At 40.5% G+C, this 6,434-nt stretch overlaps 1 long non-coding RNA gene across 1 annotated transcript in view; it reads right to left on the bottom strand.

Moving 5' to 3' along the window:
- Window positions 1-5,987, bottom strand: part of LOC107182541 — an 18,265-nt gene extending 12,278 nt beyond the window's left edge. The window contains exon 1 of the long non-coding RNA XR_001513257.1: window positions 5,941-5,987. This is a non-coding gene — a long non-coding RNA (uncharacterized LOC107182541). The remainder of the gene's footprint in view (window positions 1-5,940) is intronic.
- Between the last annotated feature and the right edge of the window lie 447 nt (window positions 5,988-6,434).

Raw genomic sequence — 6,434 nt, 5'->3', positions numbered from 1 at the left:
AAGAACTTCACTGATAAGAAAAGCTAAAGGAGTTCATCACCACCAAACCAGTATTATATGAAATGCTGAAAGGTATCCTTTAAGAAGAGGAAGGAGAAAGGGGAAAAGATACAAATTATGAACAACAAACATGCATCTATCAACAAGTGAATCTAAGAATCAAGTGAATAAATAATCTGGTGATCATAATAGAATCAGGGACATATAAAGGGAATGGACTGACTATTCTTGGGGGAAAGGGGACTGACTGTTCTTGTGGGGGAAAGGGGTGTGGGAGATGCGGGAAGAGACTGGACAAAAATCGTGCACCTATGGATGAGGACAGTGGGTGGGGAGTGAGGGCAGAGGGTGGGGCGGGAACTGGGAGGAGGGGAGTTATGGGGGGAAAAAAGAGGAACAAATGTAATAATCTGAACAATAAAGATTTAATTTAAAAAAAAAGAACGTTTGAAAAGGTAAATTTTACATCTATTTTACCACAATTTTAGAAAATGAACATGCAACAATTTTTGTTAAACTGCAAGTCAAAAGTATCAGGAGATAATGCACATAAAGAACAGCATTTAGCTAAGGTATGTAAGTATCTGGAGCATGGTATCTATAATAATAAAAGCATAATATGCTAATTAGACTGGACAGCCGAATGACCTTCCAGCTGACCTTCCGGACAAAGCCAGGGCTGTGAGGGCAGAGACCCTTGCATGGATTTCGTGTATCAGGCCTCTAGTGTATTCAATAATCACTAATTGTTTTCAAAGGAAATAAAAAAGGAGGTCTTCATCTTTAAAAGGATGGAGTCCATAGAACTGGAATGTACGTTTCTCGTCATTGTGAACAGTTTGCTTTCCAACACTCAACAGAACAGAGTAGAGAGCTTCAAAGGTAGACATTTGGTATGTATTTGCTGAGAAACTAGTTGAGCAAACTTGTGCTTAGTTACGTTGAAGGGGTCACTGTCCCCTCTATTTCTACAGAAAGGAAATGAGCTGGTAGGATAAATAATAAAGAATGTCAAAGCCTTTGGTAAAATACTAATAATAATAGTAAAGAATTAAAAAGGCAATAAAGAGAGAGTGAATGGAAATTCCAGATTTATGAAATTACAGAATGTTCCAGCTAGAAACTGGAACTCTGTTGTAAAATTAATCTTTTACTGATAAAGGAAATTGAACAGAGGGAGAAAAATAAAATGAAAAGAAATAAAAAAGAAAGGACATCAAATGAGTTAGTGTAGGTCAAGGAGATCCATGCAAACGTCCTCTGGCTTTATTAGTATCTGTTAGTATCATGGACTCAGAGCATCGCCTTATGCTTCTGCACCTAATACAGTACTTCGTCATAGCGAATGAAGCAATCGGTATTATTTATTAGTCAGTCAGTTGATTCTGGTGCATAACTATTTACGAGCTAGAGATTAATGTAACCATACTACAAATAGAAGGAGAGACAGAAGTGCAGATTTCCAGTCCCTGTGCCTATTATGTTCAATTCATATTAGACAAAATTAGAAATAGGAATGTCTCTACAAGCATCTGAACAAAGTTGGCTTATCCTTATTGTTTATATGAGTTTTAAAAAAGCAGAACCTTTAAGGGAAAATCCATACTTTAAGAAAAAATATATTGTGATAACCATCCTTTTCTAATGGTAACTGTATCCTGTGTTGGAATATAGCTGCTTTTTGCTTTCCAAATGTATGCTAAACAAACAAATCAAATGCCCCTAACAGGCCTCACCAGAGCCACTAAATAATCCATAGAGAAATACCATACAAGATAAACAAACCCAATTAGAAGAAAGGACAAAAAATTAAATGCCGTAGATAAAAGTTAGAGACACAAGGTAGAAGCAGGCTACATGCAGACTAGATTTTCTTCTCCCAAGGACGCAGAACTGAGAGACTAAGCCTTTGTCTTTAGTACTCTACTTTCAATAGAATAGTTGAACTTTGTGACAATTATTATACATATTACATTAAAATAAATAATATCCTTAAACTTTCCATTGTAACAAATTTTTCCTTTTATGCCTATAAGTATTATTATACTCAGAGCCCATTTTTTTTAACATAAGAATAATTTTTAAGTTTGTAGTTACTTAAAAAAAAATATTGTTTGACAAAAATAAATTTGTTTTACTCTCAGATTTTTTTGTAAAAATGTGTTACATTATATCAAAACTTTTCAGAATATCAAATGTGATTTATCTCTTTGGCTCTGGTTTATCAAGATCAAATTCATACCATTCATCTGAATCCATAAGTTGATATTTCTTTTAATGACAATTGTTTCTTAGGCACATACTGAATGTCAGGCACCGGGGCAGGTGCCAGGGATGCAAAGATAATATGCATGGCCCACCATCAACCTGCATCACAAGGGAGCTCACAGAATTGGGAAGAGGATTTTTATCTTTCCCTTCCTCAGAAACAACCTTTGTAATCTCCTTGAGTCACATCAAGTCCGGAGTTCTGTCTGGTACTGTCCAGTCACACTAGTTTAGCACCTATCATGTTATCATAACTGAGTTTTATAACCTGATGATACTTCCCTGTTGCTTCATGTGTCAGCCTGACTACATTCCAGAATATGGCCTAATTTCAGATTCTAAATGTTAATTGCTCTGTGTGTCTGTGAAACATCCTCATCCTGCTACCATCAATAAACTAAGCTGGATGTCCTTGATATCCCATGCCTGGCCACACTTCCCCCTGGTACCTGCCACTTATGTGTTAAGATACCAAGCTCCATCATACTGACCATAGGAACATGCATTTCTTGGACCATACTTCTTCTTGCTTGTGCATTCTCTATCAGTCAATCCTTTTTGTGGAAGCTTGGGTGGAAAAAAAAATGGTTTTGATCTACTAATTTCCTCCATAGAAGGAAATTCTACCCTTGATAAAAATTCCTACCCTGGGCTTAAATAAAAAGCTCTAAGAAACCTACGTGTTTTAGTTCTTGAATTCTTTTTATAAATATTCTAAAAAATAGTTAATGCTTATTTTTCAAAATATTACATTGAACCTTTCTAAACCCAACGTTTTATAGATATTCTATATAATAAAAGGGTAATATGCAAATTGACCCTAACAGCAGAACGACCAGAACGTCTGCTGGACCAGTCACTACGAGGCTCACTGACCACCTCTTGGTTCCTTTTCCTGCCTGGGAGGCTCAGGTCGCCTGATGGCCACCTGCTGTGGGGGCAGAGCCCACGAGCGGGTGGGAACAGCCAACCTCTCAGTTCCTTCCCCTGGCTGTCAGGCACTAATCACCTGAAGGCAAATGGGGAACCAGGGGTGGGTGGTGGGGGGGGGCTGGCTGCTGGCAGATGGGGAAGATGGCCCTGATTGCAGGCCAGGCCTAGGGACCATATTAGAGGCTCAGTGCACAAAATTTGTGCATGGAGTGGGGGCGTGTCTCTCAGCCCAGCCTGCACCCTCTCCAATTTGGGACCGCTCAGGCCTAAATAGGCAGTCTAACATCCCTCTCACAATCCAGGACTGCTGGAGCCCAACCACTCGCCTGCCTGCCTGATTGCCCCTAACTGCTTCTGCCTACCAGCCTGATCACCCCTAACCACTCCCCTGCTAGCCTGATCGATGCCTAACTTCTCCCCTGCCAGTCCGATTGCCCGGAACTGTCCTCCCCTGCCAGCCTGGTCCCCCCCAACTGCCCTCCCCTGAAGGCCTGGGCCCCCCCAACTGCCCTCCCCTGCAAGCCTGGTCACCTCCAACTGCCCTCCCCTGAAGGTCTGGGTCCCCCCTGCAACTGTCCTCCCCTGCAGGCCTGGTAGCCCCAACTGCTCTCCTTTGCCAGCCTGGTCACCCCTAACATCCCTCCCCTGCTGGCCATCTTGTGGTGGCCATCTTGTGTCCACATGGGGTGGCCATCTTTGACCACATGGGGGGAGCCATCTTGTGTGTTGGAGTGATGGTCAATTTGCATATTCCCTCTTTATTATATAGGATACTAGGAGCCCAGTGTGCGATTTGAAATTGCGCAGTGCCGCCCACCCTCGAGTCACTGGTACAGCCCTGCCTCCCTCTCTGGCCCCTGAAGCAGACATGGCCTCTGCTGATCAGGCCCTCGCCCAGTGCAGGCACGCAGAGGCCCCTGCCGCCCTGCCCCTGATGCTGTGTGTGCAACCTCCTCCTGTCTGGTTGACCCATTACGGCGTCCTGGTTAATTAGCATATTTTTCTATTATATAGATAGATATATACATATTCACATACAATACACACACAAAATGTATAAATTAATGGCAAGTAAAAAGTCTTGGATCCTAAGATGTTAAAATAATGACCATTCCCTAACCAAGCCATCATTGTTTATTTGCTATAAGATAAAATTATATATATTAGCCTTCTCCAAAAATTCACTAATTATAGGGCTTATTGAATATGGCTTAATGCAGATCTTAAAGAACCAATACAAACTAATAGGGAAAAAATTCTTTCTAAAATCCAAGATCTGAATTCTGAACATGCAGCACTGGCTAGGTTATCTAATATCCATATAACAAAGGTTTTGCCCAAAATATGCAGCTCATGCTGTGACAGTGACAGTGATGTGCACTGTGTAATGTCAGTTCAAGAGGAGAGGCCACAGTAGAGTGAAGAGGAACCCTCTCAACATGCATTTCATGGCACTAAGGAATCACTTACAGATCCTAACTGGAAAGTGACTGAACAACAGGCCAGGGGTGACACTTGATTGTGGCCATTTAATGAAAACAACCTAATAGGATGTCTTTCCATCCAGCTAAAAGGGCATCTTCATTTATTTACCATTCTGTATACCCCAAATATGCTTTCTGTATACTCAGTATAAGATAACATATCCATCCAGAAACACTAGTCACCATGTTGAAGAAAAATACTTTAACCACCTCTGCTCCTCTTCAAGAGGGTGTCATTGTAGGGAACGGGCTGGTCATACCCTGAACCAAATAACAAATGAAACAGTTTAGCCACTTTAGTCAACAGCAAGAAATAATTTACAAAATTATTTTTTGCACTGTTGCTGACTGGTGGTTGTCCATTAGTTAATGGTATTCTAATAGTATGCTCTACTTTATTTCACAAATAGTAAAGTCCCTTCCTTGTGACGATAAGCATTCATATGGTAGTCCCCTGTCGCCATGCCTTTAAAATCCTAGGAGCTATTCAGTCCTGGTTGGCATAGTAAGATTTCTGCTTCTTGGACAAGACTACATAACCACCACTGCTGGGGAAAAGCAATATTAGCCAAGTATCTTAGGAAAACACCCCTCCTGTCAGGTTTCTTTCAAGTCTACAAAGTGAGCCAGAAAGATAAGTGACCTTTAAATATTTTGGGGAAATTATTTATTTTATTTCATGCAATATTTATCATATGACTAAAGATTTAACCACTGGTAAAGCCCAATGGCTGTGTCTGTACAATAATACTTTGAACCTAAGAAAATAGTTTTTTTGAAAATGAAATCAATAGAAAAAGAATGTTTTGTCTTTATGACTTTTAACAAATTCATTTATATGCCTGTCTGTATGTGAGTATGTGTGTTTTATCTTATCAACATGACCGTTTTCTTCAATGGCATTGTCTGGGGCCTACGTGCACCATCTCCTTCATTAGAGAGAACTCACTTCACTCAAGTCTACAATCCTAATGACTTCCACAATGGAAAAAAATCTTATTAATTCATTTATCACTTTGTTATCATCAACATCTTTAATTTCTCCAATTAAGAATAATGTTTTCATATATTTAAAATGTGATTATGGTTGGTAGAGTGGTCATTTTATGACACTATGATATCTATTTTCCCATTTCTCAACAAATGCATATTAGAAAAAATGTCAATACCACGTCATCTCTAGTTCAGATTTAGAGGGTACATAGCTCTATGTGTGAGAATTTTATAATCTGGCATGTAGGATAAACTTCCATACCGATAATCCAGAAGGTTTAGTTGGTAGAGTTATCCATTCCCTGTGGTTTAAAGAGAGTCTCAGAGAACAGAAAATGCCCCACAAGCAGCCCCATCATTTGCTGGCATCCTCATCATGTTTTTTTCTTTTTTACTTTCCTTTAGTGATCTCAAAAAAAAAAAAAAAACCCACAAAAAACAAACAAACAAACAAAAAACTGGAAATGAGAACTAGTTTCTTGTCACTAATGGTTTAGGACAGGGGTCCTCAAACTATGGCCTGCGGGCCACATGCGGCCCGCCAAAAACATTTATCCGGTCCGCATGGTGTTTTTGCCACTGCTGCTTGTTGCTTAGCAGCCGACTCGTCCCGGGCCCCCAGTGCACATGTGTGGAATGTACGCTGCACTCTCCGACTCCCCTCCTTCTCTCTGTCTCTCGACTCCTCTCAGTCTCAGGTGTGATCGGATGAGTCACGAGCTTGCCTGTGCAGAGCCTGCTGCTGCCTGAGGACAG

The sequence above is a fragment of the Myotis davidii genome, unplaced genomic scaffold, assembly GCF_000327345.1.
Source record: "Myotis davidii unplaced genomic scaffold, ASM32734v1 scaffold196, whole genome shotgun sequence".
NCBI classification, from domain to species: domain Eukaryota; kingdom Metazoa; phylum Chordata; class Mammalia; order Chiroptera; family Vespertilionidae; genus Myotis; species Myotis davidii.
The sequence above is the reverse complement of the archived record's forward strand: the minus strand, read 5'-3'. Positions and strand labels throughout refer to the sequence as shown.